Consider the following 9,118-nt stretch of genomic DNA (forward strand, 5'->3'; position numbering starts at 1 on the left):
TGCTAAAGTGTACAAACACATGAAAGTCAGTACCAACCATACATGTTGGGATATGGAGATAATATGTGATGAATTTAAGAAAACAAAAATGAAAGCCCAGTATTGAAAGCAGGTTTCTATTAACAGGACTGTAATAGGTGCTGAACACAAAACACTGAACTCAAGAGTACATGTATGATTTAGAATATCACTCGGACTCTCCCAAACACTTGGAAAGGCAACAGAGAGATCTGGTAGGGAGGCATAAGATGTGGGTTTTTTTCTCTAACAGACCTCTATGTATGTATGATATGATTTTTAGAATAAGATGCATAAATCCCTAATGATTATTTTCAGATATCATTCAGTCTTGTAACGACTGTCTTCTCCAAACAGCTGTATGTTTAACTGATTGCAATGCTTCAGGCTAAGACGATTTATCTTGGAGCTCCATCTACTGATTCAAAGGTGACACAACTTGTTAGAAACAAAGTTTGAGACCTCCGTCCTCTCGGCCTTCACATGGCAGCTTAGCTCTGGTTCAAACCTGGGTAAATCCCACTAGAAGACGGAGGGCCAAATAAACAAGTTTCAGATGGTGCATAGCAGGGCTGTGTCTATACTCTGCTTAACCACTGTCCCTAACTCACGCCGTAGTTCGACAAACATTTCTCCCTGCAGTAGTGTCAGTGCAAGTACCCTCTGCGCCATAATTCCACATCCCTGTTGCTCATTCCCCCCAATGCCATATTGTTGCAGCTAAAAATCCACTTGCCAGCCTGTAGAGTGAATTGGCACAAAGTGTATAATCCAGATAATACAGACTGCATAATACATCTGTATAATACAGATAATACAGTCCCAAGCTCTGGGACGATGACAATCGTTTCCTGGGTCTGCCCCCCAGTTTAAGAAAAGCACTGCACGGACTCAGCACATTAGAACTGAAATAATGCACGTCACACACTGCATCTTTATGCATCTTTAGAAAACAAATGCAAATAGATCCTCCTTCCACAAAGAGCCAAGATTTTACTCAAACATTTCAAGCTTCACCTTCACTTCAGCAGGACTAGATGAGATATTGCTCAGGATAAAATCACTGCTTTTGGTCCATTACCATTTCTATAAAAGAGATTCAGCACTCTCTTAGAAAACAGAAGTCACTCAAGCCATCATCTTGGGTATTCAGCATGAAAAGCACTCAGAAGAGGTTTAATGCAAGCTCTCTTTAAAGGGAACTGAATTGTTTTCAAATAATCTATACGGGCTTACTTACAGAGAGACCAAAGAAAATTAAACCTGTATAAAGCATGACAGGGCACTTGGAAATAGACTGTACCTGAAAGATTAACCTGGAAACAACAAAGGCAGAACAAGCATTTTCTATAAAACTGGCTACGTAGAGACAGAGCAGTGAGTGTATACTGAGATTTGGGGCTATACTTGTCCTACTGTCTCCCCATTCTTGTGTGAGGATGGATGAGATGTGGCTTGTACTCTCTGACCAGCACTGAGCACTGAGTAGAGAAGTCCCGAGAGCTGCTTCAGTTTGTGGCCCAGTTTCTCGAGCCCCTGTAGCTTTACACGGAGCAAGGTGCACAGATGTCTTAGCCTTTTGCCATTCTAAACACAGCTCAGAGTACAAGTGGTCTGCAGGAAAGGATATGTATCATTACAGCATGTAATGAGAAAACAGCAGCAACACTTCACTCCACAGCCTGGGGTGCCCTGCCGGACTCTGACAGTCATGAGGCCTGGAATTACTCCAGTTACTGGAATTTCTGGAATTACTCTGGCTGTGCTAGAGCTGCATCCAGGATGCTGGCAACAAAGGGAAAAAGGCATGTGCAGGATCAGAAATGTAGCATTTTACCAACAAAGAGCAAGAAGATCATGCTACAAGCAAGTTAGTTACACCAGTCAGCAAGATGACCCAGCTAGACACCATGTGCCCTAAGCGCTGTCCAAACTCGATTCTGCCCAAGAGGAATAAGGATATTCAAAGAGAAATATTAGGACATTAAAACCCTCCCCGGGAGGTTTATTCATATAAGAAAGCACAGCAGAAATCTTTTTGCAGGATATTAGTTCTATCCTGAGGTCTTTACTGGCTATTATTTAAAATCATATTGTATGTTTATACAGACAAAAACATCCAGGGGTTCAAGTATCTAAAATATAAGATAATAAATAAATGCTACATAATTAAAAAGAAGTCTGAAAAATGTTTAATTACATGTTTTATCCTCTCCAAAAAGCAATCTAAATATCCCTTTCCTTTGTCGTCAGTGATGACATTGACTAGACGATTTTAAACTGTTGCGAGGACCCAGTGAACCTGGGGGCCCTCAGGGATATCTGCGGGACCCTCCGAAACACCAGGCCCATGTGCATACTGGCACGCACGCAGAACAGAGATGTGTCTGTCTAACCTGGCTGCGCTTCTTGAAACACTGCTTTCGGCTCAGTTCTCTCCAAACATACCGTACGTTTACATTTTTCTCCATTACATGGCTGATGCCCCGGGAACACTCAAAGCTGTGCTGGTTTTAGAGCAGAATGGGCAGCAGGACAGACCCATCACTGCAGCCTTTTGTCTCTCCCCCACTTTCGAGTTTTGCTCTCGTTCTGCCCTCGCAGGGGGAGCAGCCACCTCAGCCACAGCACCCAGCTCATCCCCCCTCGCCAGACCCCTCCTGCCCCCGTGAAAACCTCCACCTGCCCCGCGGAGAGAAGCGCAGCGTAAACACCTGCCCTGAAGGGCTAAGGTCCACCAGAGGCTGATGATTTTTTTGACAGAACTGGCTAGTTTCAATTGAACTAGTAATAGCAGCACTGGGAGAGAAAAAAAGGGGAAAAAAAGGCAAGTTTTTGTGAATTCGTGATCAGGATCCAGCCACCTCACAGCACCATTTTGTGAAGGAGGCCAAAACTCCCTCCTGGCCCGAGGACGGGCTGCAGAGCAGAGGGGCTCGAGGAGACACATTTGGAAAGAATACACCCCCCAGGTTTAGCCCGCCGGGTGTCAGGACCCACCTCGCTCTCCTACCCTCTCTCTTGCCGCCATTTCAGCCAGGAGGAGCCGCGAGAGCCGCCGCCTGCCTCCACAGCGCTGCTGCCGCAAGCGCAGTGAGCACCATGACAGCGCCTCCCTCACACGGCGCCCGAGGCCGTGCCGCTGGGGGAGAGCCTCAAAAGAGCGCAAAACAGTAACAAAAACAAAAAAAACCTCACCTTTTCCACAGCGGCCGTTCCCCTGAGGCCCGAGACCGTCCCCGAGCTGCGCCCGCTCCTCCTGCCGCCTCAGGGCCGCTGCGGCTCTTGGAGACACCAGGCCTCAGGGCAGGGGTGAGTAACGGCTCCCTGGCTTCACAGTCGGGTCACTTGAATACCGGGCAGTTTTATGCACCAAAGTTTGGAAGAAAAATAGCTGGGCGTACACCAAAACCCTTCCCCTAAATCTCCAGGGAAAGGCGGTTACATTGCGTGAGGGGCGCGCGTCACGGACACGCTCCGGGTGCACGTGAGCGCCTGGGCGCCGGGCCCTGCCGTGCACGAGCCCTTCATGAGAGCTGCTTCGCTGTGCAATATACTGGTATCAAGCTTGTCTCACTTCATTAAATTAAGCGGAGCTTCATATTTTTTTTTTGCTCTGGTGGCAAGTCACAGTAGACTCTTCCGCACTGTATCAGTCTAAAAGCGTCATAACTAAGGCCAGATTTGGGCCTACATTTTAATTTTTTTTTTCCTTCAGTAGCCTTTGCTGAAAGAGACGTGTATCAACCACTTCAGACTGAATTTTCAGCGGAAGAAGTTTATCCATATTTTCTGCATGGCTTAAGTTGCATGTGTAAGTATTAACAGCACCAGGACTGCTCTGTGCCGTTGCACTGATAATTGTCCATGTCCGGTACCAGGTAACAGGATTTAGAAGGCGATTCCTTCTGAGCAACAAGTTTATTGGTGCACTGATTTAATTTGAAAATGCTTGCGTTGTTGTACCGTTCCATACACGGAGATACAAGGCTTTCTGTCCAGTGAATTTGGATCATCTGTGATACCTTTTATTAACAAGAAAAGATAAATTCTGGAAGCCTTAGTATGACTATAAAGAAATTTAAAAATACAAATTCTCTCCTTCAGTGTCTGAGATGCTTCAGTGTCCCACATCAGTCAGCCACTTTTCTATCAATCATCCACTGCAGGACTGGTCAAAATCAGGCTGAAAACCTTGAGCACAAGGTCTTTCATTTCCATTCCATTCTGTAAATCTAACCTCTGTTCTTCTTTTCTGTGCCTACATATATTCATTCCATCTCCTTCATTCTTTCTCATGTATATTTTTCTTTCTAGATTGTTCCTCATTCATTCCATTTCTGGTCTTTCTTTCTCCACCGCATACTCGGTTCTTCACTTTTTTGTTCTCCTGCTCTTCTCCCTGTGAACCCCACTTGCACCTTGGGAATGAGTGTGGAAGAGAGATACTTGGCTTCTTTTCTTCTTTTTTCATACACAAGTGCATAGAGTTCAAACCGAGAAGATAAATTAAAAAAAAAATTCTTTAATGTAACTTCCTTAGATAGTACTTTGAGACTTACGCCTAATTTCCTACTAGGCAACAGAGTCTTGCAAGTCTTATTTCCTTGTTATAACCACCCTCAATCCTAAACTTCAGTCTGTGAAGTTTTCTAATTCCCAACCCTAACTTTGCTAACTTTGTGTGGAGATCAAAGGGACACTGTGGAGGTTCATGAATTCGGTAGTGTGACAACAGACTGAAATCCTTAATCCTTCAAGTCATTTAATTGCAATGTTTTCTGTTCTGTTCTGGCATTTGCACTCTCCAAGTCCAGTTATTTTCAGATATATTTGTGTTCTAAACAGTGCATGGTCTGATAATAGCAACATTGTCATAGCACTATTACACGCATGGATGCGTAGCTATTTCCTTCCTTTCACAGGGAAGACTGTATAGAGAATTGGCTGTAAAAACCCCCACGAGCCCCCAAACTATGTCCTTTTTTTATTTATTGTGGCAAAAACTAATAATTACTGTAGAATTATGATTTATCAAAGGACCTTTATTATGAAAATAAATCCTAATAAGAATTTCTTTGCCAGCCACTTTGCAATTAAAGATAAAACTATCCAGAAAAATGTAATATGTAAATGGAATGAGGATATAGAAATGGCAATTATCATATGTGAGGAAGAAGAAAATCTCAAAGAGCTTAAAGCACTGAAATTGGAGGGACAGGATAATCTGTCCCTGAGTTCTGAAAGAAGTAGCACATGAAATTGCATGTCCAGCAGGAAGGATTTTTAATAAATCTGCCAAGTGGTAGCATATGACTACAGAAAAGCAAGCCTCTTGCCTATATTTCAGAAAGGAGGAAAAAGGGAAAATCAGAAAACATTAAGGTGCCCTCAACAATATTCAAGGCTCTAGGAAGTATTTTTAAGAAAAACAACTATGTAGGTTGACATAAAATGGGACAAAATGCAACCTAAGTTTTCCAAAGGTAAAGCAGGCTGAATGAATATATTTCTGTTGATTAAAACCACTTTTTAAATAGAAAATACTTAATATTTATTTCTATAATATGCATAATATAATATTTATAATATTTAATGTTTATTTTATAATATTTAATATTTATTTTAATATAAACTATTTAATGTTTTTGGTAGTGACCGTGACTCAAAAAAGAGTATGGTAATGAAATTTTTCTGAAAGCAAACACTGAGAGATATTACCAATACAGAAGAGGATTAAAGGCTCATACAGGAAAGAAACGGATACTGTGATGACTGGAATAACTGAAATGGAATGATATTGAACAGCACACAATATATGTGTGAGAAACCAGTAGCAGGAGTTCAGCACTTAGAAACCAGGCAAGAGAAGAAAGAGTTATGTTAGTGGAACACAGACTACCTCTGAGTCACTGCTGGGAAGACAGCTGTGGAAAAGGTAAACACAGTCCAAAAATGTATTAGATTTGCTGTTACTAGTAGATATATGAAGATATTCAAGGCATTAATGAAATCTCATGTCAAATATTCATTTCTACTCTCCATGTTCGAGTACTCGGACAGGTGGAAAGAAAGACTGCTAGAAAAATAGAAGAGCCTGTCTTACTGAGATGCTAAAAAGCATTTATTTTCAGCTTCTTAAAACAGCCATCTTTCTCCAGACTTATCAGCAAGTAACTAGCAGTTTGTAATACTCATTGGTTGACCATTTTGCATCACAAGATTGTTGCATAGCTCACTCTCATGATGCTGTAGTCAATAAATCAAATCTAAAATCTATAATTTTGGGAGGATGATTGCCTAATCATTTGCCCTGTGTAATCACTCATAAATATCCACACCACGATTTATTTACTACCTCAGTATAACACGCAGAACACTCGTGATGATCTCCAATTTTTACAGTCATGAAAACACTTATAAATAAGATTTCCCATAGAAAACAATATTTTTATTTGCTTTTCAACTTTAAACAGTAAGCATTATACAAATAACACTGGGGAAAAGAGAGAATTAAGATATATTTAATGATGGGAACTCAACTGAATGAATAATATATGCAAATATTTTATTCAAGTTAGGCTGTTCCCTTATTCCTTTACAAAAGAAAATTAACAAAACGTTTTTTAATCTGTACTTGCAAAAAGCTGTGTTTTGGTCAAGTAAGAGATAAAAATTGCATCTAATTAGTGCATACAGTATGTACTCTTCTATCCCTGGTTAATCATTTAAAATACAATATGTCAGTTGTAGATTTACTTTATGTACAGATATTCTGTTAGAGAGCCAGGACACCTTTGGATGTCTTCCAGTAAATATTCTGCCAAACACTTCAGCCATCTTATACCAACTGCAAAAATAGTAACTATCATTAATACTTTAAGAATACAGCGTGCTCAAATTATCAAACTTGTTTGGTAGTGTACAGTTCTGATGCAAAGAATACTAAAACAAAATGCAAACTATTGTAAATATGCAATTTCAATAAACTATGTGGATAAACACTTTAGTCAGGAACACATATCTTATGTGAATTTATTAATTCACTTTATTACACATAGACATGTTAATGCTTTGGTTCCACTATATTTTGAAAAATAAGTGCTCCTTTAAACATATATGAGAATTTTAACTATGGTAGTGGAATACAACATGTTCGGTTTCAAAATTTTCATATTCATTGTCCATGGAAAACAGGAGTCATAGGTTAAGAGACTGGAATCTTAATAAACTTTAACAGAACAGTCAAGTATAAGATCATGTCTAGGCACAGTGACTGCAGAAAAAGCAGAACACTGTGATCAGTCTATTCTGGAAAAAGTCATTTAGGCGAAGCTGAATCCATGATGGACCTGTGGAGGTGTCTCACCTACAGGTGAAACACTGCAGCGTGAATGGAGCAGAGTGCCAAATCTGTGGGCCGGATCTACTTTGAAAGCAAATGCTCTTTCAGGGATAAAGGCATCTCCAGTAGTGGTGGCCAAGGGAGCCTAAAATAGACCTTGACAGAGTCATAGATGAACCACTGCAGGGCTGTGAGGGTCCCAATCATGAGGATGCGAGCAAAGAGGCCCTTCCACAGGCCTCTGAAGCCAAGCCTCTTGAGAATATCCATGGCGCTGCTGCCCTTCTCCTTGTTGAGTACAGACACCACGGAGTCAGCTGGGTGGGAGACTATAGTGCAGAAGACAACAGCAATATAGCCCGCTACAAAGGTGATGCCCAGCTGCTCTAATTTGGTGCACTCGCTGCGTGGCTTGGGCACCACGTACACGTAGAGGGCCTCCAGCGTACGCTCTAAGCAGGCAAACTTCATCATGGTATAGGGGATCTGGTGCATCCAGAGGGGGGCCACTCCCTTGCAGAAGGACCACAGCCCTTCTTCCTGATACATTTTGGGGATAGCTGCACGAAGGGTGTTGGCATAACCCATCTGGGTCTGGATCCGCACCTTCGCTGCCTCCATGGGCGAGAGGGCAATGTCAGCGAAGAACTTGGTGGAGGCCGAAGCAGCTAGGTAGAGGCTGGTCCGCCACAGATAGGCCTGCTCCGGCCCCAACATCTCAGCGTAATGCAGCTTGAAGACTTCGTAGAGGCCAAACTTGCAAAGCCCTTGCATGGAGTAGCCCAGGCAGGCCGGGGCCCGGCCTTTGGCCAGGCCGCGCAAGCCTTTCTCCTTCACGGTGAGGGAGAAACCCTGAACGATGCTCTGGTAGTGCCCGGGCTCCGCCTGCACGCGGCACTTCACTGGGTCTAGCGGCACCAAGGCGGTGTGGGTGAGGCTGCAGCTCACGATGCCGCCCAGGCCGCACAGGGCCGGGTACGTGGCGGAGCCGTACTCGCAGCTGTCCTCCTCCTCAGGGCCCTTGGTGGCCATGGCGGCCGCCCACCGCCGCCAGCGCTGCCCGGGGCCAGGGACTGTGCTGCCCGCCGGGGCCTCTGCCTCCATTTCCCTCCAGCCCTGAGCAGGGAGAGGGCCGCCCTCGCAGCTCTCCAGGCGGCAGACAGCTGCCCGGGGCCCGGCACAGGGCAGAGAGGTGGCCGCCATGCCAGGGACCAGCCACCTCCAGCCACCCTCTGAACCACAGAGACTCTGCCCAGAGTGTAGCCCTCACCGTGCCCACGGCCATCTGGGGACAGAGTGCCTGTGGTGATGCCCAGAGCTGGCCGCTCTAGCCGCACCTCTATGGTTGTTGGGGGGGGTGCCGCAATGGGGCCGAGGGAGGCCTGGAGGGGGGCAGAGCAAGGCGGGGGCCACAGCGATGTGTCAGCGCAGATAAAATCCGGCACTGGCCACACAGCTGGTGCCACCGAGGGCCGTGACACTGGGCGGGCCCCCTTGCCCAACCACTGAGCCCCGGGGCAGCCGGCGAGAGCCGGGGGACTGGCGGCTCCCGGCCGGCCCACACCCGCCCCTTGTAATTACTCTTTTAAGCATTATGGTGCTGACCGGACTTACTGATCTAACTTACTCGCACACCCAAATGGGACACCAGCTGTGAAATACACCCATCGTGCCGCAGCTATCTTGCTGGGCACAGTGGTACCTGAGGCAGGGCAGGCGCACCTTGCCTCATCCAGTCTCTCCAACCGCTACGGA

General features: G+C 44.8%; 1 pseudogene; it reads right to left on the bottom strand.

Annotated features, from left to right (window-relative positions):
* Positions 1 to 7,444: 7,444 nt before the first annotated feature.
* On the bottom strand, positions 7,445 to 8,566 carry LOC106497629 (solute carrier family 25 member 3 pseudogene; annotated as a pseudogene).
* Between the last annotated feature and the right edge of the window lie 552 nt (positions 8,567 to 9,118).

This window comes from Apteryx mantelli, chromosome 8 (assembly GCF_036417845.1).
Source record: "Apteryx mantelli isolate bAptMan1 chromosome 8, bAptMan1.hap1, whole genome shotgun sequence".
In the NCBI taxonomy this organism is placed as follows: Eukaryota; Metazoa; Chordata; class Aves; order Apterygiformes; family Apterygidae; genus Apteryx; species Apteryx mantelli.